The sequence below is a fragment of the Chenopodium album genome, chromosome 27 (genome assembly GCF_948465745.1).
Source record: "Chenopodium album chromosome 27, dcCheAlbu1.1, whole genome shotgun sequence".
NCBI classification, from domain to species: Eukaryota; Viridiplantae; Streptophyta; class Magnoliopsida; order Caryophyllales; family Amaranthaceae; genus Chenopodium; species Chenopodium album.
The window spans coordinates 4,210,721-4,224,921 of NC_137860.1; the positions used below are offsets into that span (position 1 = coordinate 4,210,721).

At 40.1% G+C, this 14,201-nt stretch overlaps 1 pseudogene; it reads left to right on the plus strand.

Annotated features, from left to right (window-relative positions):
• Positions 1-8,613: 8,613 nt before the first annotated feature.
• LOC145621547 (benzyl alcohol O-benzoyltransferase-like) lies at positions 8,614-11,330 on the plus strand (annotated as a pseudogene).
• The last annotated feature ends 2,871 nt before the right edge of the window (positions 11,331-14,201 follow it).

Below are 14,201 nucleotides of genomic sequence, written 5' to 3' on the forward strand. Positions count from 1 at the left end.
CTTTGACTTGGGCTCTTTGTGCAAGGATAACACACATCTGGCTACAAGAACGTCGTTCTCGGTAGACCATTACCTCTATGCACAACCCTTAGCAAGGCAATGGCATCACGCGACCATGCTCCATGGTCCATCCACGGTTTTGCTATATCAAACCCTTCGCAAGGGTGATCCGCAATGTCTGGCGCTAGAGTCATTTCCTCTATGCCCTATACTTTAAGTCTAATATGAGTGCAACACCCCGGCTGCAAGGATGCTCGCCGTCATCCCTTTTTACCCTTAGAGGGTCCCATAGTTCATCCTTGAACTTTGACATTCAGATTGACATGGTACTCAACGACCATATGCCCAACCACATGGGACTTTGCGTTGCTTTCCTTAGCTTGCTCACCGTTCCAAGCTAAGTTTGCAAAGTTTAACAACTCTGCCAAGGTTTTCATAGGGAAGGATCTTGCCTCCTAATTAGCATCCATCCCTTCGACAACCCCACTTATACTTTGAGAATCGGATGTAACCCCTAGCTTAACTGCCAACCTTTGTAGGATGTCCCCATTCCGGTTGGAATTCTCAAAGGTTTAATTGTGATTTGTAAGGAAATTTATTGCTACTAAGGACTTACCGCTCAACTTTCCCATTCTTTACACTCGCCTTGTTTCAAGTCAGTTTCATAGGTGGAGTGGCACCTCGTGCACACCTCCGGCTTAAAATCAACACATCGATTAAGCTAGTGTGTTATCGCATAACACACCGTGACTAGGGAAACAGGCAATGTAATGAACCCAAAAGCAACATTTCTTTTCATTAATAATTTAATTTACAATTTGCGTATGTACATAAAGCAAACGAAATTCAAAACGAAATGAAAAGACAACATGACAAGCAACGATAAACATAGATAAATAAAATCCTCACATAGGATGTGCCCTTAGCTTCATGGACCAAAGGGATCGAAATCAGTCTTGAACTTGGCATACTCGGGGGTGGTCGGGTTATATTCTGGTGAAGGAATCACCATATTTCCCTCATCGTCACTGAAGTGATACCCCTTCCCACTAGGAGAGCTCTCAGCCTTAGCCGGAGCATCATCTACACTCTCATCCTCCAAGTCCTCAAGGTTGACCACCTCCACGGCCTTGGTTGCTACCTTGATGAGATTGGACGCTTGTGCCAACTTCTTAGACCTTCCCTTGGGGACAGCACCCACCTTGCTTTCTTGAGTCGGTGGATCTTCAATCCAACCACCTGCATGAGCAACAATAGGATTGCAAGGAACAAAGTTAATCACCGAAGCTACTTCCATCCTTGGAGAGGGGACTTGTGAGATGAAGTTACTGCTAACATCCCACACACGGCTGCACCACTTTTCCATGAAATCCGCCTGGCGGTCGTCCATTGAGAACATTTCTCCAGCCTTCACCTGATCCCACCAAGAAGACCATGGATCCTCAAGGTTGAACCCCAGCTTCTCACGGTTTTCTTTCACAAGAGCCTTCAACTGGCTAAGGGACAGCCATGGGTCACTCGAGTGTAGCACCTCACTAGCTAGATCCCCCAAGTAGGTCATGACCTTGGCGTACAAGGGGTCCTCATCTAGGAGGTCTTCAAGTTCCTACGTGGGTTGGGGGTGTGAGCCCTTGGAGGAGGCACGCAACCACTTGGTTCTCCAGCAACAGCACGAAGGGGCTTGGCCGCAATCGGGCTGACTGACACGCCCTTGGGAATGTCCCTTGTGAAGGTCAGTTTTCTAGCCGTAGGGTTCGACACTGACCAAGCTTGCTTCACTGATCGAGAGGGAGGAGGTCTCATTTTGTTGCATAGCTTAAGTGGAACTTGCCTTTCCGGCAGGTCGGAGCAAATTGTCACGGGAAAATTTGAGGACAAACTTTTTTTTCTAAGTTAGGGACCAAGGAGGTTCCCGTGATGGCGCCTAGACCAAGCCTAGACCAGCCTAACAATCAAACAACGAAGGATAAACGCACATAAGGAAGAGATAAGCACCTACAACGAGGAACACTTTATTATTTTCGTGGCTTACAAATTACAAGGAGTTTCTCTCTCTAGATTCTCTCTCTAGATTCTCTCTCTAGAGCTCCCAAATTCGATGCCCAGCAAATGAATGCCTTGGCCTATTTATAGGCACTGACTACAGCCCAGTCAGATAGGAAAAACTACCCACTATGCCCACTACACCCATGATCTAGTAACCGCCCACTACTTAGATGCCTACTTGGATGCATCTGGACTTGTCCACGTACTCAAGGAGTTATCCACGTTCAACATATTCTTGTAACCGCTTGGTAATCGTCAAGCCCCACTATGCCATGTCCCCATATTTTTAGGAGACTGCATCAGTGTGCTTGAGTGGCGCTCAACCGCCTGTACGTAACTGCCCACTCCCTTAGTGCTCCTATTTTCTAAGGCCACTAAGTGAGTGGAGTAACTTCCATCTGACGTGGCATTATCCCCTCAGAACAACTACCCACGTCCATGGTTGCACCCCACTACTCTAGGGTCCCTAGTTTATAGGAACCGACTCCGGAGTGGTTAACCGCGTCTCCGTTTGAGTGTTTGACCACGTCAAAGGTCCGGTCAAATTAACCGTTAGTCATCCCACTAACATCATGGTTCTATATTTTAGGAACCATACTTAGCCACTTGCCACCTCAGCATAACCGTCCAAGGTGACCAAATTGACTTACATGACTTAAGTATGGTTCCTCAGCCCATGACTTACGTGACAATTTGGTCCGACCTGCCGGAAAGGCAAGTTCCACTTAAGCTACGCAACAAAATGAGACCTCCTCCCTCTCGATCAATGAAGCAAGCATGGTCAGTGTCGAACCCTACGGCTAGAAAACTGACCTTCACAAGGGACATTCCTAAGGGTGTGTCGGTCAGCCCGATTGCGGCCAAGCCTCTTCGTGCTGTTGCTGGAGAACCAAGTGGTTGCGTGCCTCCTCCAAGGGCTCACACCCCTCAACCCACGAAGGAACTTGAAGACCTCCTAGATGAGGACCCCTTGTACGCCAAGGTAAATGACCTACTTGGGGGATCTAGCTGGTGAGGTGCTTCACTCGAGTGACCCATGGCTGTCCCTTAGCCAGTTGAAGGCCCTTGTGAAAGAAAACCGTGAAAAGTTGGGGTTCAGCCTTGAGGATCCATGGTCTTCTTAGTGGGATCAGGTGAAGGCTGGAGAAATGTTCTCCATGGACGACCGCCAGGCGGAAGTCATGGAAAAGTGGTGCAGCCGTGTGTGGGATGTTAGCAGTAACTTCATCTCACAAGTCCCCTCTCCAAGGATGGAAGTAGCTTCGGTGACTAACTTTGTTCCTTGCAATGCTATTATTGCTCATGAAGGTGGTTGGATTGAAGATCCGTTGACTCAAGAAAGCAAGGTGGGTGCTGTCCCCAAGGGAAGGTCTAAGAAGTTGGCACAAGCGTCCAATCTCATAGGTAGCAACCAAGGCCGTGGAGGTGGTCAACCTTGAGGACTCGGAGGATGAGAGCGTAGATGATGCTCCGGCTAAGGCTTAGAGCTCTCCTAGTTGGAAGGGGTATCACTTCAGTGACGATGAGGGAAATATGGTGATTCCTTTACCAGAATATAACCCGACCACCCCTGAGTATGCTAAGTTCAAGACTGATTTCGGCCCCTTTGGTCCATGAAGCTAAGGGTACATCCTATGTGAGGATTTTATTTATCTATGTTTATCGTTGCTTGTCATGTTGTCTTTTCATTTCATTTTGAATTTCGTTTGCTTTATGTACATACGCAAATCGTAAATTAAATTATTAATGAAAAGAAATGTTGCTTTTGGTTCATTACATTGCCTGTTTCCCTAGTCATGGTGTGTTATGCGATAACACACTAGCTTAATCGATGTGTTGATTTTAAGCCGGAAGTGTGCACGAGGTGCCATTCCACCTATGAAACTGACTTGAAACAAGGCGAATGTAAAGAATGGGGAAGTTGAGCGGTAAGTCCTTAGTAGCAATAAATTTCCCTACGAATCACACTTAAACCTTTGAGAATTCCAACCGGAATGGGGACATCCTACAAAGGTTGGCAGTTAAGCTGGGGGTTACACCCGATTCTCAAAGTATAAGTGGGGTTGTCGAAGGGATGGATGCTAATGATGAGGCAAGATCCTTCCCTATGAAAACCTTGGCGGAGTTGTCAAACTTTGCAAACTTAGCTTGGAACGGTGAGCAAGCTAAGGAAAGCAACGCAAAGTCCCATGTGGTTGGGCATATGGTCGTTGAGTACCATGTCAATCCAAATGTCAAAGTTCTGGGATGAACTATGGGAACCTCTTAGGGTAAAAAGGGATGACGGCGAGCATCCTTGCAACCGAGGTGTTGCACCCATACTAGACTTGAAGTCTAGGGCATTGAGGAAATGACTCTAGCGCCAGACATTACGGATCACCCTTGCGAAGGGTTTGATATAGCAAAACCATGGATGGACCATGGAGCATGGCCGCGTGATGCCATTGCCTTGATAAGGGTTGTGCATAGAGGTGATGGTCTACCAAGAACGACGATCTTCTAGCCAGATGTGTGTTATCCTTGCACAAAGAGCCCATGTCAAAGGTGGGAGAGCCTTTGATGGCCATGGAAGGTCGATGATGCCTTGGTGGGCCAAGGGCACAAGTAGGAGGTCTTGTGCGCTCAAGGTAAGTGTGATATCCTTGAGGTGAACAAAGTTCGAAAACCTTCAAAGTGATGCTATATGAATGATGCTTGATCAGGTAAGGATGTATCTTCGATCGCTTAAACTTGGTTGAGATGTATCTTCGATCGCTTAAACTTGGTTGACTATTAGAGTCGAACAGTGGGTGACCACAAATGTTGCTGGGAGCAACACCATCATGGGTGCGATGCGTATTTCCCAAGATATTTCCCGCGTATGAGTGATTTGGGGAAGTCAAGAGAGTAGTCTTGACTACGGTCACTTGGTACTTAGGGGCTAATCAAGGGATATTGCTACAATCCGATGGAGTGTTCGAGTTATAGTCTGTGAAAGTTTGAACAACGAAAGGTATCCTTATGTCCATAAGCATTACTATGGCTAGAGAGTTCATGCTTGAAGGGTAATTCGGAGCATGTTCATGCAATGGATGGAGTAAGGTAGAACCTTGCTGCCACCGTTTCTCATGGGATGTTCAGAATTGTTGAGTGAAATCAACGAAGAAATACCATGGTGTGGCTCAGATAATGAGTCGGTCTGCGGACCATCAATCATTGCGAATGATTGTGAGTCGGATGGGAAGCAATGACGATTGCTGCCGACTAAACCGAGGTTGCCTAAGAGCTAACGGAAGTCTTGGTGAAAGAGCTTGCATGTGGATCCCCAGGCACATGAGCACTTCCAAGCAAGTGTAAGGCAAAGGTATGCCGTCACTTTAGCCCAAAGTGGTGTTAATCCGAGTGAGGGGTGGCCTTTGGGAGAGATGTGAAATGTCTCATGAAGCTCCGTGGATATGGAGCAACCCTATAAGATTTCTTTCGTGAAAAAGAAACGAAAGAAAGTCCAAGTAGTTCCATGCCGGCTTTTTAAAGGAATATTCGATGAGGGTAAAACTAGATGGACCTATGATGTTGCCTAGTACACGTTAGATTACAAAGTAGTCCAACCGGGTGTTAAGTAAGGAAGTCGTGCGAGACACCTAGCCCAATCAAGGGAAAGTCATGGTCCAAAGATGATACTAGAGGGTATCGTCGAGGTTAACGGTGTGATTAGTAACCTCTAACCAAAGAGGCTAAGGGTGAAACCCCGATTAAGTGAGGGCTTTCGTTGGGGAAAGCATAGATCGTGAGACGATCTACCTTCTTGATCTTTGACGAGGACGTCAAGCTCTTTTGGTGGGGGAGGTTTGTCACAGTCATTTTGGTCGACCTAGGCAAGACTGTCGACCACCCCACATAGGCGCCCAAGGCCTTCGGGTTCTCACTTGCCCACACGACGGAACGGACGAGCCAAGTGAGGCTAGAATAGCTCACTACCATGCCTAAGGCGTGTGAGGTTAATGTAGATGGCCTCCAAGTGCTTAGGCCATGGTGCTAGCAAAGCCATAGTCGGCTAGGCCATGGGCCTTAGACTAGCATACGCGCGTGCGCGCTAAAAAGATCCTCGGAGTGTTTGGTTGGGCAAAACTCCATAACAACCTTTGATACTTATTGAGGGGACTTATTGGGACCCTAATAGATCATACATGGCCTTAGGGTCAAGGTTGGGTTCAAGGATTGGGCTAGAAAGCCCATTATTGTGTTACTGTAAGTTGGGTGTTCACTAGGATTTTAAGGCTAGTACCATATAAAGCTCTTTAGGGGGCGAGTGCTCACTCAAGGGGTCAGTGGCTGACCCAAGGGTGGCCTTAAGGCTAGGGGCCTTAGGCATGGTCTTGGACATAGGATGGCCTATGGGGACCATGGCACACATGGATGGCTATGGTGGACACTCGATAGGACAAACCGACTCAGTAGTCCCGACTAGGATGGGTGCAGGTTGACTAACGAAGGCCGAGGTCTTAGTACCGTGCATGCTTGCTAGGTGGTGCGTGGTTTTACTAAGGGATGCTCTTGGGATCATGCTAGGGGTCTCCATGGTGATAACCGTAGTGGCCCCGGCATGGAGGAACGAGGACGGCCCGGGTCAACGATGTCTTTGGTGCCTTCGACGAAACCATGGACTTACGTGGCCATATGCTTGATGCTAAGGAAAGACCATGGCTTGTAGATTGTCTACCCAAAGCTTCCTTAGTGGACTATTAATAGTAGGGACTCCTTGAGGGTTATGCTTAGTCTTCGTGGTTGCATGCGGTTGCCTTAAATCTAGGGATTGGCTAAGTAGTGGGAAACTTGCGACGGACTGTATCGGGCCTGGAAATCGCTTCCGACGAACTGAATTCCGTCGGAATAGTGTTTCCGACGGAAATTCCGTCGGAAAAGGCCCTTTTTCCGACGAAGGGTATTCCGACGGAAAACAGGGTGTTTCCGACGGATTTTTTCCGTCGTTATTTGCCTGTTTTCTAGTAGTGAAGCAATTTAACTTGTTTAATTTATTTGGAAAGCTTCTTTCTTTGTTTTTGTTACGTTAGCAAGGTTATCGATCTTTTAAAACCATTAACTTTGTGTCAAAAAAAAAATAAAAAATAAAAAATAAATAAAAAATCCATTAACTCGAGGGACAACCCTCCTTAATACTCTAGAATGAGATAGGGTATTTGATTTGTTGGCAAATAACAATATTTGCCTCAGCAATTATATTTGTTATTATAAGTAATTTAAAGATTATAACTTATTTTTACTAAATTTAAATTTTTTTTCTTTTACTAAACTAAAACTATATTTGCTAAACAGAACTTATTACTAAATATTATTAATTTAAGGTGGTGAAGAAAACATGGCCTTAGATTTTCTTCCTTGGGTGCACTATTTGTCTTTTTGTTTTTTAAATTTATATAAACTCCCTCTTTTTCATATTTAATTTCTCACTTAAAATTTTTTTTGAGACAAAATTGCCAAAGTGAGAAGATCAATATGAAACATAGAGAGTATTGAAGATGTTACATCGAGTTCATTTACTAAAATTTAATTTTTTATGTTACACTTAAATTATTTTACTATTTTTTAATTAATTTTTTGAATGTAAAATTAAATTGTTTTTACTATTTAAATCTAATTTTATCAATTAGCTATTATGTTTTCATTCTTTCTAGTTATATTAAAATGTATTCTTTCTTGTTTCAATAAAAAAATAAATTGTATTCTTACTAAACTAAGTTATTTTTTATTAACTTTTTTTTTTTTTTTTTTTTGAGAAACTATTTTTGATGAGCTTAGTTAACAATGATGGTTGATTGCCAAAATCAAATTATTATTGTACACTTGATTAGAGAGATCTTTGTATATATAAATGACATATGTATAAATAAGTCTTGTTCTACATAAATATCAACGTCTTTACGCCTTTCATTCTATACACTTGTCCAATTTACGCCTTTAACTAGCTAGCAATATTTTAACTTCACATTATTAGAAATTTTTATACGTCAAGATAATAAATCTAACAAGTTTCACATATAATTTTCACCCACCAAAAAAAAAAAAAATAAATAAATAAATAAATAAATCAATGAATAATATTGGTGATCATGGTCAATTCTTTTCAATTTGACCAAATAAATAAAATCACGACAAACAAAATGAAATGAAAATAGTATTATTTTGTGACCAATGGTCGAGGGCTCTCCATTTTATAGTTTTGTCCCATTTTTATCTCTTTAATTAACTAATGAGAGTTGCTTCTTAGCCACCTCCTTACGCCCTTCTAATATGAGTTATATTCTAGTATGCATGCACCACCTACCCCTTCAATTCCTTTGACGAAATTCGTCCATTTTATTTCTATGTCCCTTAATTGAATCTATAAAACTATTGCTTGATCACGTGGTCGATCTAAGGATATGCTTCAATCTTTATACTATAAATAATCTATGGACGTTAACATATTCTCTACAATTCCCCTTCATAATCTCATAGATAGATTTCATTTCATACACATCTATTAAGCTTGATTATTAGTATTATTTGACGTCTAAACAACCAACTAATATGTCTCTTATGGCACAAGACACGACTCCCCTAGTGTTAAACGTAACACGAGGGGAGCCAGAGCTAGTGTGCCCGGCTGAGCCTACACCGCGAGAGCTAAAACCGCTCTCAGACATCGATGACCAAGAGGGTCTTCGATTTCAAATGCCGGGCATAATGTTTTACCGGGCTGACCCCTCCTTGGAGGGGAAAGACCCGGTGAAGGTGGTCAAGGATGCTCTGGCTAAGGCTCTTGTGTTTTTCTACCCTTACGCTGGACGGCTTGTAGAAGGGCCTAAGAGGAAGCTCATTGTCGATTGCACCGGAGAAGGCATGCCCTTCATCGAGGCTGAGGCGGATGCAACACTTGAGGATTTCGGAGATGAAATTCATCCTCCATTTCCTTTGGAGGATTTGCTTTATGACATTCCTGGTGCTGATGGAATGCTTGGCACTCCCTTGCTCATAATTCAGGTACTAAATATCATTCCATGCTCTATATATAGTGCCTTTACATGATAAAATTTTTAATAAGATTGTAAAAAGGAAATTTTGACAATTACCACTTTCTATTATGTCCATTTTAGCAATTACCACCTTGTATTTTTTTTTTTTTTGAAAATTACCACCTTCTATTTTCAAAAACATCAAAAGTTACCACCTTCTCCACCACATGACGTCATCTTGCCTATTTCCCTTCTATTTCCCCTTCCTCACTTCGATTCTCATCTCCCTTGTCTCTCTTCACCATTAATGGCAATCAATTCTTCCTCACCCACCTAATACAACCTGAAAATTTACTCCCTATTGTCACATCCTTTCTCTTCCTCATAATTCTTGGTCAAAATAGTTGCTAGATTGCCCAAAATTGTACCTTGTTCTAAGCGCAGTATCATAGTACAATTGGGTTGGAAACGTCATTGTTGAAGGGGGGGGGGGGAAGCTAGGATTCTCAATTAGTTCACCAATTGAACACCCTCACCCCTAATTTGATTGCAAAACCCTAATTTCAACCAGGTAATAATTCACAATTTATTGTCAATTAGTTCACCAATTGAACACCCTCACCCCTAATTTGATTCGCAAAACCCTAATTTCAACCCTAATTTGTTGTTAATTTGATTCCCAAAATTACAATCATAAACCCTAAAACGCATTGAAAACCCCTAAATTTAAGAAATTAAGATGAACAACATACCTTTCTTTTGGGAATCATTGTCATGTTGCAGCAACCACCAATAATTGTTCGTCAATTTGGATTTAGAGGAGTGAATTAAAGAGTTCTGATTTTTTTAGGGGAAAAAAAGTAAGAGGAAATATGAGAATCGAAGAAATGGGAGGGAAATAGGAGGGAAAGGTAAAGGCATGACGTCATGTGGTGGAGAAGGTGGTAACTTTTGATGTTTTTGAAAATAGAAGGTGGTAATTTTCAAAAAAAAAATACAAGGTGGTAATTGCTAAAATGGACATAATAGAAGGTTTAAAATTTCCTTGTAAAAAAGTGATAGCTTCATTAAGAAAAGTGTAGCATTTCTATACAGTTAAACCTACATCTTTTAAAATTTGTGTTATTTATGTAGATTTGTTCTCTAGTGTGACGTATGTGAGGTAGTAAATGAAGTATAAAAGATTATAGAGGCTATGCTAATAACTAAAACGAGAGTGAACGATTTCTATAAAGACAATATTAAAAAGAAAATATAAAACAATATCTATTAAGGACAGGGCAGTGTAGTTTTAATGTAATTTACAACAATTATTCATCCAAATGACCCAATTTTTTTTACATAGCCTTAGCTTGTTTCCATTGATTTTGTTACTATTTTAAATAACATCTAATCAAAGAAAAATCACTTGTTTTTTTCTATGTTATGTGATACATAGGTAACTCGTCTAAGATGCGGAGGATTCATAGTGGCTCTTCGAGTAAACCACGTTATCAACGATGGAAGTGGCATAATGCAACTAATGAACGCAGTAGGCGAGATAGGGAGAGGCTTTGCCACCCCATCTATCCTCCCCATTTGGGACCGCGAACGCTTAACTGCTAGAGGATCCCCAAAAGTCACCTTTCCCCACCCCGAGTTCGACCAACACGAAGTTATTGACCACCACTCCAATGATCAACCTGAACTAATCCAACAGTCCTTCCTCTTTGGACCGACCGAGCTTGCTGCCCTACGCCGTCTTGTCCCTCCTCAAACTAAACAATTCTCCTCCTTTGACATCATATGCGCCTTAAACTTGACCATGATCAAGAGGTTCGTCTACTCTTTGCTGTGAACGCGAGGAATAAGTTTAATCCACCACTAGCTAAGGGTTACTACGGAAATGCATGTGCATTTCCAGCTGTCTGTGCTAAAGCAGGGGATATATGCAACAACAAAGTTGGCTATATTTTGGATCTAATAAGGAACACTAAAAATGAAGTGAATGAGGAATATATGAGGTCTATTATGGACCTTATGGTAACAAAAGATAGACCACATTTTACCGTGCATCAGTCTTACGTGGTGTCGGACTTAAGGCACTTAGGGTTCGCGGACGTGGATTTCGGGTGGGGGAAGCCGGTTTTTGGAGGGCCGGCGAGTAATGGTTCGGTCCCGGATGCAAGCTTCTTTATATCCTTTAAGAACAAGAAAGGGGAGACTATGATTATGGTACCCATTTCCTTGCCTTCGCCTGAAATGGATGTTTTTGTTAAGGAATTGCAAGAGATGCTCCAAGTTCATCTATAAATAATTGGCTTTTGAGCTTTTCTAGTATTATTATAGCCATATTGGCACTACACGATGCATAGTTAGGAACATAATATGGATCCTATATCAAGCTTTGGTAATAATTCTAATAAATATTGTAAGGTTGGATGTAAGTTTTGTATGTAATCTATTAATTAAATAAATTCATAATGTATAATTTTGTTAAATTTCCTACTTTCATTAAGAAAATAAGAATTGTTAATTTAATGAATTCTTATTTTCTTACAATTCTTATTTTCTTAATGAAAGTAGGAAATTTAACAACAATACAGTAGCATGATAATGTGACCCAATAGCAGTAGCAGTAGTAGTAGCAAGTCTAGCAACGAAACTTTAACCAATGCTGCATGAACCAAATCGCATAAAATATTGAAATACCTGTTTTTATCTTAATCCGTAAATTACTCCAAACCCAAATATTTAAATGATTAGTTATATAATTAATTAATCTTGTGTATCCACTTTTCTCTTTTCATATCACCTTATTTTTGCTTATATGATCCAAGCTGAACTTATTATTTTTCTAATCTAATGTGAACTTATTTTTACTCCTAATCAGATTGTCATATTTGACTAAATTTTGACCTTATATGTACGTTAATCTATAGAGAATATTATATCAACTACAGTCGGATTAGCTTGGTAATAATGATTATTTTATTAATATATATGTAATTTTCATTATATATTTCATTACAAAATTAAAAATATTCAGCAATAAAAAACTGTATATAAAATGATAAAAAAAAAAAATTTTATCTTATGTAAAATAAGTAAAGTAATTCTAACAGGTTTTTTTTTCTTTTTTCTTTTTTTTTTTTTTTTTTTACTTTTTTATGACATTTTTTATTTTGTAGGAAAAATACTTAAACCCACTTCCTGAACTGAACTCGTGAACCATTCAACCCAATTCGACACAGACACACAATCTAATCAATCTATAAGCTAGCTCATGCTTGGTCCACCCATTCATCCTGTGCACAACCTAGCCAAACTTGTTAACTAACATGGGCCAATCCCATAACAAGACTCCCCAAGCCGACTCACCTCTAACCTAGTGTAGACCAACTGATGGTCAGATTGGTCGCCTTTAATTGCAATCGTGATTCCATCGAAAAGGAGTTTCCGAGACAAAACAACCATATATACAAACTACTAGAACTACACTGCGTGCCCTATAGCCATAAGCTAGAAATCATTCAGATAATTCGAAAGAATTAGTGAATTATTGCTTGCGTAATTTTAGATTCCCATGTTGTGTAGCTTTAGTAAAGCTTAGGCGAGGTGCTAATCGAGCGAGTCGATCACGAGCAGAGGGTCGCTCGACTTGTGCTTATTAATTTTCGAGTCTAGTTGAGTCGATCACGAGTTGTTCGTTTAAAGGTTTACGTCTCTTGAATTTCAAAATTTTTTCTACTTAAGCTTATTATTTTAAATTTATTAAGTGTCAAGGTAAATTTTTGTTTTTAAAGATGATTGAATAGAAAAAAATTGAATTTTTTGTACAATTATCGAGTTTTTAGCTGATTCGAGCGAGCACGAGCAAACTCGAGTCGAGTTTTGACATAGCGTTGACCGAGTCGAGTTCGAGTTGCTCGCGAGTTGTCCTGCTCAATTAGCACCTACCCCTAGCCTATATATGTAGCACTAATAGATTGGAGTTAAAATTGATAAATTGTTAAAATTGATAAGTTGTTGAAATTGATAAGATAGCCGATTGAATGAATTAATAGGTTAAGGAGCTCAAATAATTATTTGTTTGAATTATAAAAGAAATAATAGATCAAATAAAATATTTATACGAAGTATTCCGTAAATTGAGATGAAAAGCGAGACACGAAGGCTTGGTTTGCTAGATTTTGATAAGCACCAGCCACGATATTTCTTGGTACCTAGTATTTGATTCTTATTGTCAAATTAGTAGACGTGAACAACCAATAGCCTAACTAGTTTGCAAGTTGCAAGTGTTCAATATCAAAGAAACAACTTTATATCATGAATGTCAACTAATTAAAAACAATACGAATAGTCATTATTGCTCAACTTACTGGCCACGGGTGGCGTCAACCGTCAACGGCAAGAGGAATCTAGATTAGGCAACAACTTCCTAGCTTGTAAAAAAAAAAAAAAAAAATAAATAAATAAATAAATAAAAACCCAATTTCTTTACTCTTCACCATGGAACAACTATAATTGTGACGGATGATTTTACAGCGGTCATTTGAAAAATGACTACCATATTATTATAATGATATATAATATGATCGGTTCATTTTTTCACGTTATAAAATGTCCACAATTAGTCTTATTATATCTACAATGTGAATACTTATCTACTATAGATGGGTATAGCCTTATATCTACAATGTAAATATAAATTTTGAACAATTTTTTTTTTTTTTTTTTTGACAAGAAGAGAAAGGATTTCATTAATGAAAGATAGCCAAACGGCACTTACAAACAATTTCGAGGAAATCTAAAATTCCAATACAAATACAATTCACCTTAAAACTAGTTACATCGCAGATTTGATCAACGATCGCCTTTATAAAAATCTCCATCTGAAGCAATACAATCTATGAGTTAGCACTAATTCGGCTTGAGATCCACATATGAATAGTTGTTTGGGTGAAAAAACTCATATGGCCTTCTAGACACTTTTGGAGATTGTGAAACCCTAAATCTTCAAACTTTGACATACGAACAAACAAATAAATTAAACCTAATAGTAGATCAAACTCCATCATAAAGATGTGATCTTTTATTGAAAGCAATTAAAAAGTTTTTTTGGGGCTTACCACCGGTAAAAATACCGATGGAAGCCCCCTACAAAAATTTACAATTGAGATC